Raw genomic sequence first — 13,391 nt, 5'->3', positions numbered from 1 at the left:
GGGCTGAGCTGAGTAGAGCTAAGCTTTGCTTAGTCAACCCTCCCCTTTCAACCCAGGTGAGACAGAACTTTCTTGAATTCCTCTAAATTATTTTAAATAGGAGGTTTGTGGCTAATCTGTCTTTTGTAGGTTCTCTGTAGTTCCAGAATCTGTTTAGAGGTTTAATTTAATGTTGTTTTTGAGGGAAACATGGGAAAGCTCAGACAACTTCCTGGCTTCTAAATGTAGGTTATTTATTGTGTTGTTGTTGTCATTGTTGTATATGATTTTGTTTTTAATCATGGCTTTCAGGTAGTCCAATAATTCTTACATTATCTGTCCTGGGTCCATTTGTCCAGTCAGTTGTCTTTCCAATGAGGTATTTCACATTTTCTTCTCTTTTTGTCTAGTCTTTTGATTCTGTTTCATGGATTTTTGGTATCTCAGGAGTCATTAGCTTCCATTTGCTTAATTCTAATTTTTATGACATTCATTTTCCTCAGTAAGCTTTTGCACCTCCTTTTCCATTTGGCCAATTTTCCCCCTATTTGTCCAATTATATTGTTTTAAGGAATTTTTTTAGTCAATTTTTGTGCTTCCTTTTCTAAGTTGTTGACTTTTTTTCATATTTTTGTATGTAACTCTCATTTCTTTTCCCATTTTTCTTCTACCTCTCTCATTTGATATTTTTTTTGGGGGGGGGCAGGGCAATGAGGGTTAAGTGACTTGCGCAGGGTCACACAGCTAATAAGTGTCAAGTGTCTGAGGCTGGATTTGTACTCAGGTCCTCCTGAATACAGGGCCAGTGCTTTATCCAGTGTGCCACCTAGCTGCCCCATCTCATTTGATTTGTGTGTGTGTGTGTGTGTGGCAATGGGGGTTAAGTGACTTGCCCAGGTTCACACAGCTAGTAAGTGTCAAGTGTCTGAGGCTGGATTTGAACTCAGGTACTCCTGAATCCAGGGCCAGTGCTTTATCCACTGCACCACCTAGCCACCCCTTCTTTTTTTTTTTCATTTGATTTTTAAAAGATTTTTTGAGCTCTTTCATGAAGGCTTTTTGGTATTGAGACCAGTTCTTCTTCCCACCCAAGGCATCACATGTAGGTATTTTGACAGTGTTGCCCTCATCTGAGTTTGTGTTTTGGTCTCTCTTGTCATCATAGAAGTTGTCAATGGTAAGAGTCCTTTTCTGTTTCTTATTCATATTTTAGCCTATTTTTAAACTTATAAAGTTGAGGTATGCTCCTGGGGCAAGCTTCTTGTGCTGGGGTCTAGGGGCCTTGTCACTGGCTTTTTGCTTTGATGTCTTTTATAGATTTTGGATTCCTCACTGACCTAGGTTTGCTCCATGTGCTGCGATGGCTTGGCCAAATTGTGTCTGTCCTTTGAGTGGTCTCTCTAGCTGGTAGTTTGTCCTCTTAGCCAGAGGCTAGTGGGTCTCACAACAATGGTCTGTTGCCACCACCAAGCTTCCTGAGCTAGGGTCAAGGGGTCTCAGCTACTGATTTATGCTGTGGCCAAGAGCCTGCTGCTGACATTATCTCAGACCCCACTGAGCTGTGTTGGGATGCCCTCCCATTTTGCTTAAATGAGACAGATCTTTCCTGAAGCCTTCTAAATTAACTCAAGTTGGAAGCTCGTGTCTCTTGTGTTTTTGTAGGTTCCTGTAGTTCCAGAAATCAGTTTAGGAGTTTTGATTTAATGTTGTTTTTGAGGGAAACTCAGAGAGTTCAGGAAACTTCCTGGCTTCTCTCCACCATCTTCCCCCTATCTATCTATATCTTCTTAATGGACCCATATGGCTCTGGGGAGAAAGTGAAGTTGGTAACTTTGAACAGCCTTGCTCACTTAAATCAAATTCAATGCTAGTCATGATTTCAAACTGATTTCTTGGTCCGTCTTTGAGAATGAAGGACAAACATACAGCAGCACAATTAGAGAATAGATTGCCTATTATACTTTACTCTTCCAGTCATCTATATATTGGATGTAAAATCATCCTGGACAATTGATAATTTTTTCCTTTGCTCCTTGTTTTTTGTTCTAGATTACTTGTTGCTTGTCCTGAAATAAGTTCTCAACTTAATGAAATAAAATTTGCCTATTTTAATTGTCTATCCATATGTATAGATGTGAAGAATAAGATCTGATTGTCATAACTTTGATGTCATGAGTTCTTATTATTAAGATATGTAAACACTTAAAAATTATTGGTATATATCTTTTAAAATTTTGATCTAAGCCTAATTTCACCCAGTGTATTTTCTAATCTTTCCAAGATTAAAAAAAAATTATCTAAGAAGACTGTTTACATTTTTATCAAAGATTAGTCAATTGGTTTCCATTTTTTCTATTCTCCTTTGCATAGTAGGTTTTATTGATTTTTCTCAATTTGTTAAACACTACAAAATAGGTTTTTATGTTTTGTTTTTTAATGCTACTTTGTAATGTATTTTAGGTATGGAAGTGTTATTTCTCATTTGTTCATACTCATTCATTATTTTCATTCACATTCTAGAAATTTTCTTCTAAATATATTTTTAAATTTTATTGTCATTTATACTTTAATTGTAATAGCACTAAAATTACATTTGGCAGCATTGCCATTTGAATTTTTTAGGCATCATTGAGACATTAACACTAAATTTTTTCAATTTAATTTTTTCTTTACCTCAATGAAAAGGATGTGGCTTATTGAAGCTACACAAGTTTTTTTTTTGTTTTGTTTGTTTTGGTTTTGGTTTCCCCTGTGTGGAGGTAGTATCTTTTGTCTAATGTCTTTTGTATTTAATATGAATGGAATTTAATTTCTAATATTGCTCTGTGGAAACACTTTTTGCTATTATAAATTTTATAAGCTTATTTTGTAGTTTTTCATTTTGATGAAGTTATACATTCATATATTTAATAACATTAACAGGATTTCCTATGAAAAACAAATAATTTCAGAAAATAGGGTTAGCTCTTTGACTATTTTCATAAAATTATTATTCTTGTCTCATTTTGAATGATAGTATTTCTAGAAATATATGAAATTAGAGTGAGTTATGTAGTTATCTTTTTTTCTTCATTGCATACAACATGTCCTTTTGCTTTTATGCAGATTACATATTTTTAAAGATTCACCTTTTCTCTTTTTCTCTTTCTTATTACCATCAGTGCATGTTATAACTGGGCAAAGGCTTTTTCATTAAGGACATTTTTATTATATATATATATATATATATATATATATTATATATATATACACACACATATTTTTTTCCCTTTTAATATGCTTATGTTGCTTGTTCTTCATTAGTATGTTCTATGTAACTTCAATATAAACCCAACTTGTTCAGAAGAATTTTTCCATTACCTGATGCAATCAACTTGAAATGATTGTATTCTGTAATTTGGAATTGATACTGATGAAAAATATTTATCTATAATGTTCATTTATGTATTTATTTTCCTGATTTAAGTATTGGGATTATAGTTGACTCATAATTAGAGTTTAATAGAGTACTTCCTTTCTTAATTTTTTTTTTTGTGAGGCAAATGTGGGGTTAAGTGACTTGCCCAGGGTCACACAGCTAGTAACTGTTAAATGTCTGAGGCCAAATTTGAACTCAGGTCCTCCTGAATACAGGGCTGGTGCTCTATCCACTGTGCCACCTAGCTGCCCCCTTTCTTTTTTTTTTTTTTTTTTGGCAAGGCAGTGGAGGTTAAGTTGCACTTGCCCAGGGTCACACAGCTAGTAAGTGTCAAGTGTCTGAGGCCGGATTTGACTCAGGTTCTCCTGAATCCAGGGCCGGTGTTTATCCACTGCGCCATCTAGCTGCCCCAAGAAACTTTTTTGGGGGGGAGGGGGGCAGGTAATGAGGGTTAAATGACTTGCCCAGGGTCACCACAGCTAGTAGGTGTCAAGTGTCTGAGGCTGGATTTGAACCCAGGTCCTCCTGAATCCAAGACCAGTGCTCTATCCACTGAGCCACCTTGCTGCCCCCAACCCCTTTCTTAATTTTTTAATAATATTAAAGTAATATTGGTATTGATTATCTTACAAATACTTAATCTAATTCTCATGTAAATCTATCAGGTCCAGAATTTTGTTTCCCCTTTTGGTAGTTAATTTTTTATCAATCTATTTCAATTTATGAGATTATATTATTTAATATGTCTATATGGAATTAATTTTTGTGTTTTATACTATAAATAAACCTATTTTTTTGTTTTCTAGCCTATAAATGCATGAGGTTTAACCTTTTTCCTTCTTTTAGTTGGTCTGCTTAATCATTGGGGCTTTTTAGTAATTTTAGTTTCTTACGTTTTAATACCTGCTGTTTTATAGTCACTCTGGCTTTATTTGTGTATTTCTAATTTCATTTAATTAAATTAATCAGTTCTCTCATTTCTATTTTGCTTAATGTGTATTTTAGGCAGAGAACTCTTTTTAGCTAAATCCAGAAATGCTATTATGTATTTCATCATTTATTTTACACATAATTATTGATTGGGGTTGTATGAGTGTTCAAGGGAGACTAATATCTCCAGCAATGAGGGATTGCGAGAGCCCCTTTTCAGGGCTGTTCATTCAACCTTTTATGTTGCCCCAAGTTCTCAATTCTTACCTGTTGCTCCAAAAAACTATAACATGCTCTCTGCGCATGCCTTTATTACACTGTCTTGGCAGATAGGCTAAAACAATTTAACAATCACCTGCAGTCTCTGATAAATCAATTAGTTATTAGGGTGTGTCTATCTCAAGTATTGAAAAGACTTACCCTTGTAAATGTGCATATGAGAGCATGGTAGAAATTCCTCCACGTGTTTCAGATCATATAAATCTAATTCTACCTTTTATACATTATAATTGTTTTCTATCATTTAAAATAAAATTTTCCCTCTGAATCTATGCATAACAACATGAATGACACTTGTTCCCTAATTGCCCTTATCCTGAGGCAATACATTATAAATAGAGACAGAACAGTCTCCAAGGAAGTGGTCTCCGCCTTAGGTGCTAAATCCCTGTAATTTGTACCCATTTTACTGAGACTACAGAATTTTAAGGTCTCATTTTCCTTTACAGAAAAATTTCTCTTCTGTATGGGAGTATTCTAGAGTGGGACCATTTCCCTTCATTAAATTGTGATCTTCTCTCTTTACCTCTGTTTCATTCTCTTCCTTTGCCACCAGAACTACAGAAATCATTTCCCTTCTTTGTTTTTTATTGACTTGATTAGAGTACATCATACATTACCCTCAATGTTCTACTTCTCCTCTTCCCTTCTGAGTAATCATATATTCTAATGCTTAGTTTGAAAAAGTCAAAAAAAATCACGCATTTGGTGAGTTTTAGGTTGTTGTTGTTGTTGTTTTAAATGTTATTCTGTTCTGTTGTGTGGTCTGGGTGTAAAAAAAATGGCCTTATATTATTTAATTATATCGATTTGAATTTGAAAATATTTTTTCCTATTCATTTTCAGATTATTTTTGTTTGACTTTGGAATTGTTAAATTTATCCACCATATGTCTTAGAGCTTGAATCATAGTTGTGCTATGGGATGTACTCAATTATTTCCCAGCTTGTGCTTCTGTGGATTATACCCCAAGCCTTTGCCTAAGGGAAGATGTCTAAGCCCCTTTCTTAGGTGGGAGATTCACTTTTCACTGCTCCTGATCTTTGTTGTCTGGTGGGGGGGGAGGGAAGAACTGCCTCCCCCCCCCCCACTTATGCCAATCCCATTTTTTTTCTAATGCAATGCAGATCTACATGAGGAAAGCTCCCTTTTTGAGTTCTATGCTCTAAGCAGGACACAAACTCACTTCCTATAACTCATGCTCTTCTACAAATGTGTGGACTGAGTGAGTGCATGTCCTCTGCTTGTTGAATCAGGGGAAAGGAAGCAATGACCACAGCTGAGAAAGGTTCTGAGTGGATCAACTAGCACAACAGACAATGAGTATGATTATATAGCCTGCAGAGCTTGAAATCTAGTAGTAGGTAAGGAAAGCTGAGTACAAAAGTAACATGATGATGATGATAAATAAACAACTTTCCCAAAGCTAATTCATAAGACTTTTACCACTGCTATATATGAAGCTTCTTTGCTCATTGAATAAGTTGTGATTCCACTGCCTTTTGCATATAATTGCTGTTGAAGACTGGAGAATATTTCTAGTCCTTGTGTCATTTTGGTCTTTTCACCCAGAAGTCAATTTCCTTATATTTTTAAAAATGAATTTCATGATACATTAAGATATTATTACACCTTTATGTTAAACTTTAACATGCAAAAGTTGAGTTTAAGGATCCTGGTGGTGTTTTTTTTTATTTGCATTTTTCCTGACTAATTAAATCTGAAGTATGATTCTATAGTATTGAAGTCAACAAAGCAATAAATATTCCTTGTAGAGTCAGCTGAAAAAAGTTGTTTACTGCACATACAATCCAATGCCATAGACATTATTGCCATCAGCAAGACACTTTGGGACAATGATGTCTTATCAAGGATGCCATTTTTCATTCTTTGTGAGGCATCAAAATTAGTCTTCTTATGTACAAAAATACAAACCATCAATAGAGAAAGAACTGATGGTATTTGAAGACAGATTGAAGTATAATTTTATTTGTTAGTTCCTCTTTCAAAAGTCATTTTCTTTGTGTTTTTTCACAACCAGACTAATGTGAAGATGTTTTCCATGACTACACATGTATAACTTATATTGAATTGCTTGATTTCTTAGGGAGGGGTGAGGAGGGAGGGAGGAAGAAAATTTGGAACACAAAGTTTTAAAAAAAATCAATGTGAAAAAAATTTGATATTTTTTTTACATGTAACTTGGGGAAAATTCTAAATAATTTTTAAATGGTCTTCTTTAAGCCCAAGGAGTAATAGTGACAACAAGCAGCAGTTTGGCTAGGTGATTAAAATAGATATTTCTCTAACTCAGGAGACTATACTAAGAAACAGTGAAGTAGAAAATGTACTTGGGAAGGTGAGACACAACTGTATTTGTCCCACTAAACACTATGTGAGGTACCCCCTTCCAGAGGAGGACAAAGTACTAACTCCTCAGGATTAGCCCAGTGTTTAAATAGGTTTTAATTTCCTATTGTATTGGAAGTGAAACTAGCTCTGATTGTAACATATATCTTGTATTCTGTTGAAATGTGAGTGACTTCACTTGTTATGAAACTTTAAGCTTTCCAGAAATTTTATCGGGGAAAAAAAGGATGTCTTGTTTACTGGCATGCCTTTCTGCCTCATAATCTTATATATAGGGAACATCTTTTCCTCCCCACACTACACATTTAACCATACCCCATCCTGGTTATACATGTATTTGCACCCCCAATACAATAATTTGCAAATTCTGGCATCATTTTTACCTACTCATCTCACCTCCTCCTCCTCCTCCTCCTCCCCCTCCTCCTTCTTCTTCTTCAAAAATGAAGTAATTTCCTACCATGTGTCACATACTGTTCTAAATCCTTGGAATACAAATGACAAAAAACATTTGCTGCTTTATCAGAGCTATTGTTGGAAAAATGAGAGTTGCCTGCTGGAAAGTTCAGGTGGCAAACAACTTCAAGGTGATTATGCCTAACCATGTCATTCTCTTTTTTGATAAAATAGAGTACTCCCCTATAACCTCTTGAAACAATTATTAATGCCTCTCTTAACATTTAAAATATTTCATGACATGAATGCATCCTAGTTTTTCAGTCTTTTTACACATTAGTCTAGTAACTCAATGGTAAAAGTCATTATTACCTTATTGTTTCTGCCTCTGAACTTTTAAACTGAAGATTCTTTACTCCTAAATATTTTGAGATATAAATTTATGTTTTCCAATTTAGTGACCACTTTTGAGATTTGCAAATTAGGTGGCATATCAAGTGCATCACTTTAACAGCATCATCTTTTTAGAAATTTTTAAATGGCTCGGTGAGAATTCCATTACCTCTGCTATCTTGTTAACAATGTTGCACACTTGAATTCATTCTCCAAGATTTTGGCTTTAGATCAGTAACCACGCCATTGTGATTATTGGTGATGTTAAGAAATTTCTTTCTAGTTCTTTTGTGTATCTTGCTATTTCTTAGTTTTTTCTGCTTTTTGAGTTAAGTGTCTAACCATTTTTGTCATTTATCATGGACATATTTTCAAAAAGCATTCCTGTGATATTTGTAATTTTCTTGAAGAGATTGCTTCTCTTCCCACATTCTTTTATTTTCTTCAATTTTTTTTCCATTGTATTTAAGAAATTATTACCATATTTGGATATTTTTCTGGAATTCCCTGCATTCAGTTGGGTATATCCTTTCCATAATTAAATTACTTTTTGCATTCCTTCTTTGCTGTACCTACTTGTAAAGCTCCACAAAATAGTCATTTTGCTTTTTTGTTTTTCTTTAACTTTTTCTTTTAAAACACAAAGGAAAATTGATCAGTATCTATGAATTACTACAACATTTTCTAAAAGTAAAACAAAATATCACATTCATCACAAGTATTGAAATTCTAAGTTAGGAAAACAAAATGAAGTGGGACAGAGACTGATAGAGTTTTTTTCATGATACCTCACTGGTAATAGAAATACTATTTTACAACACAAAAGCTGACTCTACACATGGACATCAAGAGATGGTCAATTTAGAAATCATATTGAATATATACTTAGGAGCCAGCACAAGAGAAGCTCTATCAGTCATACTTGGAGCAAACCATGGCTTAAATAACGAGTTTCTTATTGCAAAATCAGACTTAAATTGAGGAAAGTAGAGAAAGCATTAGAACACATAGTTATGACCTAATCAATATATTTAATGAATATAAAATGGAGGTATAAATATATTCAAAAGATCAGATTTTCTAGAGAGAGGACCTGATAAACCATGAATAGAGATTCAAAATTAGTATGCATTAAGTGACCAACAACAACTAAAATGTTTCTAAAAATTATAATTGGATAAGTGGCACCAAGAAACAATACAACAAAAATAATAATAATGAAAAATAGGAGAAAAATTGAAATATCTCTTTGGAAAAACCAAATCACCTGAAAAAAAGATTGAGGAGAGATAATTGAAAAATTATTGTTCTACCAAAAACAAATGATAAAAAATAGTTTGTAAATTATATATCAAGAAAACTACAAAGGGAAACTGCTCTGATAGCTTAAATCCAGATGTAAAATAGAAACTGAAAAATATACCATATAATACTAAAAAGAGAGCCCAAAATAAAAAGTCCCCAAAAGTATCATTGCTAAAAAACAGAGCTTTAAGGTGAAGGAGAAAAAATTGCAAGCAAATTGAATGAACATAGAAAGTATTACATTTTTTTTCTCCTCAGGTGTAACATGAAGTCTTCACAAATATTGACCATGTATCGGGACATAAAACCCTGACCACCAAATTCAGGAAAGAAGAAATATCAAATATATCTTTTGCCAGACAAAGATGAAATAAAATAAGTATAACTATAAAGTACTATGCAAAACAGTGATCAAAATAAATTGGAAACAAATTGGTATAATCTTAAAATGCATGGCTCTAAAAAAAACCATCAAAACAATAATATTTTCATTAGGAGAACTCACAACAATGAAACAACAGCAAAATTTGTGGCATACATCAAAAGCAGAACTGGAGAAAATTTCTATCTGTAAAAATTCATCAATAAAATAGAGAGAGCAGATCAGTGAATTGGCATGCAATTAAATATTATAAAAAGACACAAATTAAAAATCCCCAGTAAACACAAAATTGAAAGCCTTGAAAGCCAAAGGAGAAATTAATAACATTGATAGTAAGAAAACATTTGAATAAATAAAACTAGAACCTGGTTTTATGAAAAAAAATAGACAAACCATCGGTTAATTTTTACTTTAAAAAAAAGGAAAAAGGAAATGAAATTACCAGTATAAAAAAGGAAAAGGCTGAATTCATTTTTGAGGGGATCTGCATTTTCTTTCTCAGCATAGCTAATATGGAAGTATTTTGAATGACTTCATGTATATAAACAATAGCAAAGTCTTGCCTTTTCAAGCAGCAGGAGGAGGAGAGGGAGAAAGAAAGAACATTTGGAACTCAAAGTCTTTAAAAATGATTGCTATTTTTTTGTTTATATGTAATTGAGAAAATAAAATTCAAATTATATGTAAAAAAATAGGACATTTTTCACCCTGGCTTCTTTTATGCCCTTCTTTATGGTAAAGTGGATAGAGCACTGTGAATAAAATCAAGAAATCATGAATTCAAATGTCGGCCTTAGGACCTTTTCCTAGCAGTATGATACTTGGTATGCTACTTAACCTATATCTGTTTCTCTTTACTCAACTCTAAAGTGGGAAGAACTACAACACCTACATCCCAGGATTGTTGTGAGGATCAAGTAAGATATTTGTAAATTGCTTAGCACAGTGTCTAGAATATAGTACATACTTAATGAATGTTTTGTTCCTTCCTCCACATCTAGGGCCATTCATAGTGTCTAACATATAATAAACAATTAATGAATTTTCAATGATTGAATGATCTACTGAAGTCATAACTTCTCCATGGCCCAGATGATTTTCAATGCCCACAATTATTCTTATTCCCTAGTCCAGAATTATGGATTTCCTCTTTCAATAACTACCTATCCTTCCATCTCTTATTTTCTCATCTCTCTTAAACCAATTAAATATCTTCTGATAACAACAGGTAGCAAGTGGACAGCAAAGGTGGATGAGCAGTTCTTAAAAAGGCTCAGTAAACCTTCATATCAGAGCTTCTAGGCCTGTCTTAAAAAGTCACACTTCGGTAATTCAATCCGATGAGGTAGGATAAACCATGCTGTGAATAACCTACAAGCTTCACAACTTGTGGTGAATTATGGGGATATTTACCTCAAGCATACTAAGACTTCTTCCAGGATAATGGTCAGATGAGAACAAAGTTCCAATGGTCATGAAGGTGCCAGGAAAAGGTACAGTGGAACACTTTGAGCTTGGTTAGACACAGATCAGACACCAGACACTTGGTTAGATGCAGACACTGCATCCTGGACCCACCAGTGTCTTAACTTTTTTTTTTTTTGCCACTGGACTTTGGTGAACCTGGAAGAGAGTAGTACTGACAATTTTATGTAATTCTGATTCACAAACCCAATGCGTGTGCAAATCAAGACATCATCCAATGATATCATCATTTTTAGATATTCCACTTCTGCTTTCCCATTTAGTGATTACTGGGTTGCCATCATACTTTTCTCTACCCTTAACCCCATTGTCCCATAAACTGTAGCAGTTCATTTCTTTCAAAACCTCAGTGCTGGATTTTCCCCACTATCCACATTGTTCATTACTTCTTCTACTTGAGTAATACTGTATTATGTTATAAAAAGTCATAGAACGTCATAGAATATCAACTACAAATCCTTTAAACACACTTTCTATAAACACACACTCATGTGTGCTTGTGCATCCTACACAGATGCAAATCTTTTCATTGCTCAACAGTTCTATATTATCTCCTTCCCTTCTGACTACTCAGCAGAACTCCTTTCATATTTAAAAGACTGAAGCTTTTTGTTGCAAACATCCTTTCTATCAAAATTATACTTCTCAAATCCACTCAACATTATGCCCATACTTTCTACCTTTGGTCATTCCAGAGTGAAAGAATTGACCAAATTGACTATGTTTTGAATTGTGACCAGCTCCTCCTTTCTCTTCTGTGAGTTTACCCCTGAGATTATCTCCCATATTTCACTTTAAATCTCTCCTTAGCTGGTTTATTCTTTAATGGAAAGTAGCATCTTTAGGGGCAGCTACATGGTACAGTTGATAGAACACTGGACTTGACAACAAGAAGACCTGAGTTCAAATCCTGTCTCAGAGACTTACACACAGTGTGATTCCAGGCTAATCTCTTAACCTCTGTTTCACGATTTGTACAAAGGAGATAATAGCACCTGTGGCATAGGTTTGTTGTGAGGACCAAAATGAACTAATATTTATAAAGCTCTTTGTTCAGAGTGTGGCACATAGTTGTATTTAATAAATGCCCCCTTCCTTATAACAAGCCAAATTTCCATAATCTTTAAAATAGACGTGAAAGAAAACTTTAATTATCCCTATTGTTACCCAAACTTTCTTCCTGTATTCCTCCTCTCTTTTGTATCTAAACTTTTAGATAAAAACAACACAGCCTACTCTTCTCTCTTCAACTTCCTTACCTCCCACTCACTTCTTAACTTGGTACAGGCAAGCCTTCAGGATCATTACTAAACTGAAAATACTTTGTCCAAGGTTACCAATGATTTATTAATGGGTAAAATAACTCATCCTTTTTCAGTTGTTTTGTTTCTTTCCCTGTCTAGAGAAGATAACACTTAGGACTAACCTTGACTTCAAAATTGACTCTCTTCTCTGCGTTGTTATGATATTGCTTAGTCCTGCATTTCTTACCTCTGACAAAACTCAGAATCTTTTGCTGAACAGATTTCATACCCATAACCCTTTTGTGTGCATAACCTTGGGGTCAAAACTTGTCATTTATCTTTTCTGGATAAACTCTCTCTCCTAAAGATTGCAAAAGCTCTTGTGGGATAAGTTCTCACCTCTCTGTGGATGACTCATAAATCTGTATATTTAGCTCTCACCTCTCTTCTGAGCACTAGTCCTGAGTCACCAACTTCCAAAATCACTATGGCCAAAACAGAACTCATTACAGTTCCCTGTAAACTTGACATGTGTCCTAATTTATATTTTTCTTTTGAAGACATTGTGATTTTATTATTCATGCTCAGGTTATTGAAAGGAGAGTCAGCCCATTACTCTCCCTTAGCTTTCATTCCCAATTCATTGCCAATTCATATAATGTCTACTTCTATTACTTCCATGTTTAAATCCTACCTCAATAACTTACTACTTCTGGGCAAATCACCCAATCTCTCTGAGCCTTAGTTTTTTCACTGGTAAAATTAAAAGGTTGAGCTAGGTGAGCACTAAACCTATGTTCTCATGATCTCTAATCAGAGAAACAACTTAGTAGCATGGAAAGATTATTAGCTCTGGAAGTAAAGTTCAGGCAGTTAGTCCAGTAGTTTTTCAGTTTTGTGTTTCCTCATGTGACCCCCATTTGGGATTTTCTTGGCAAGAACACTGAAGTGGTTTGTCATTTCCTTCTCTATCTCATTTTGCAATGAGGATATGGAGGCAAAGAAGGTTAAGTGATTTGCCCAGTGTCACAAGGCTAGTAAGTGTTTGAAGGCAGATTTATACTCGGAAAATGAGCCATCCTGATGTCAGGTCCATCTCTCTATCCACCGTGCCACCTGGACATGTGTTCAAATCCCGGCTCTTATACTTCCTGTGTGACGTTGAGCAAGCTTCTTGGTTTTAATATATTTAACTATAAAATGATGAGAT

Source organism: Dromiciops gliroides, chromosome 3, assembly GCF_019393635.1.
Source record: "Dromiciops gliroides isolate mDroGli1 chromosome 3, mDroGli1.pri, whole genome shotgun sequence".
Lineage (NCBI taxonomy): Eukaryota > Metazoa > Chordata > Mammalia > Microbiotheria > Microbiotheriidae > Dromiciops > Dromiciops gliroides.
Note: the sequence above shows the minus strand (reverse complement) of the source record.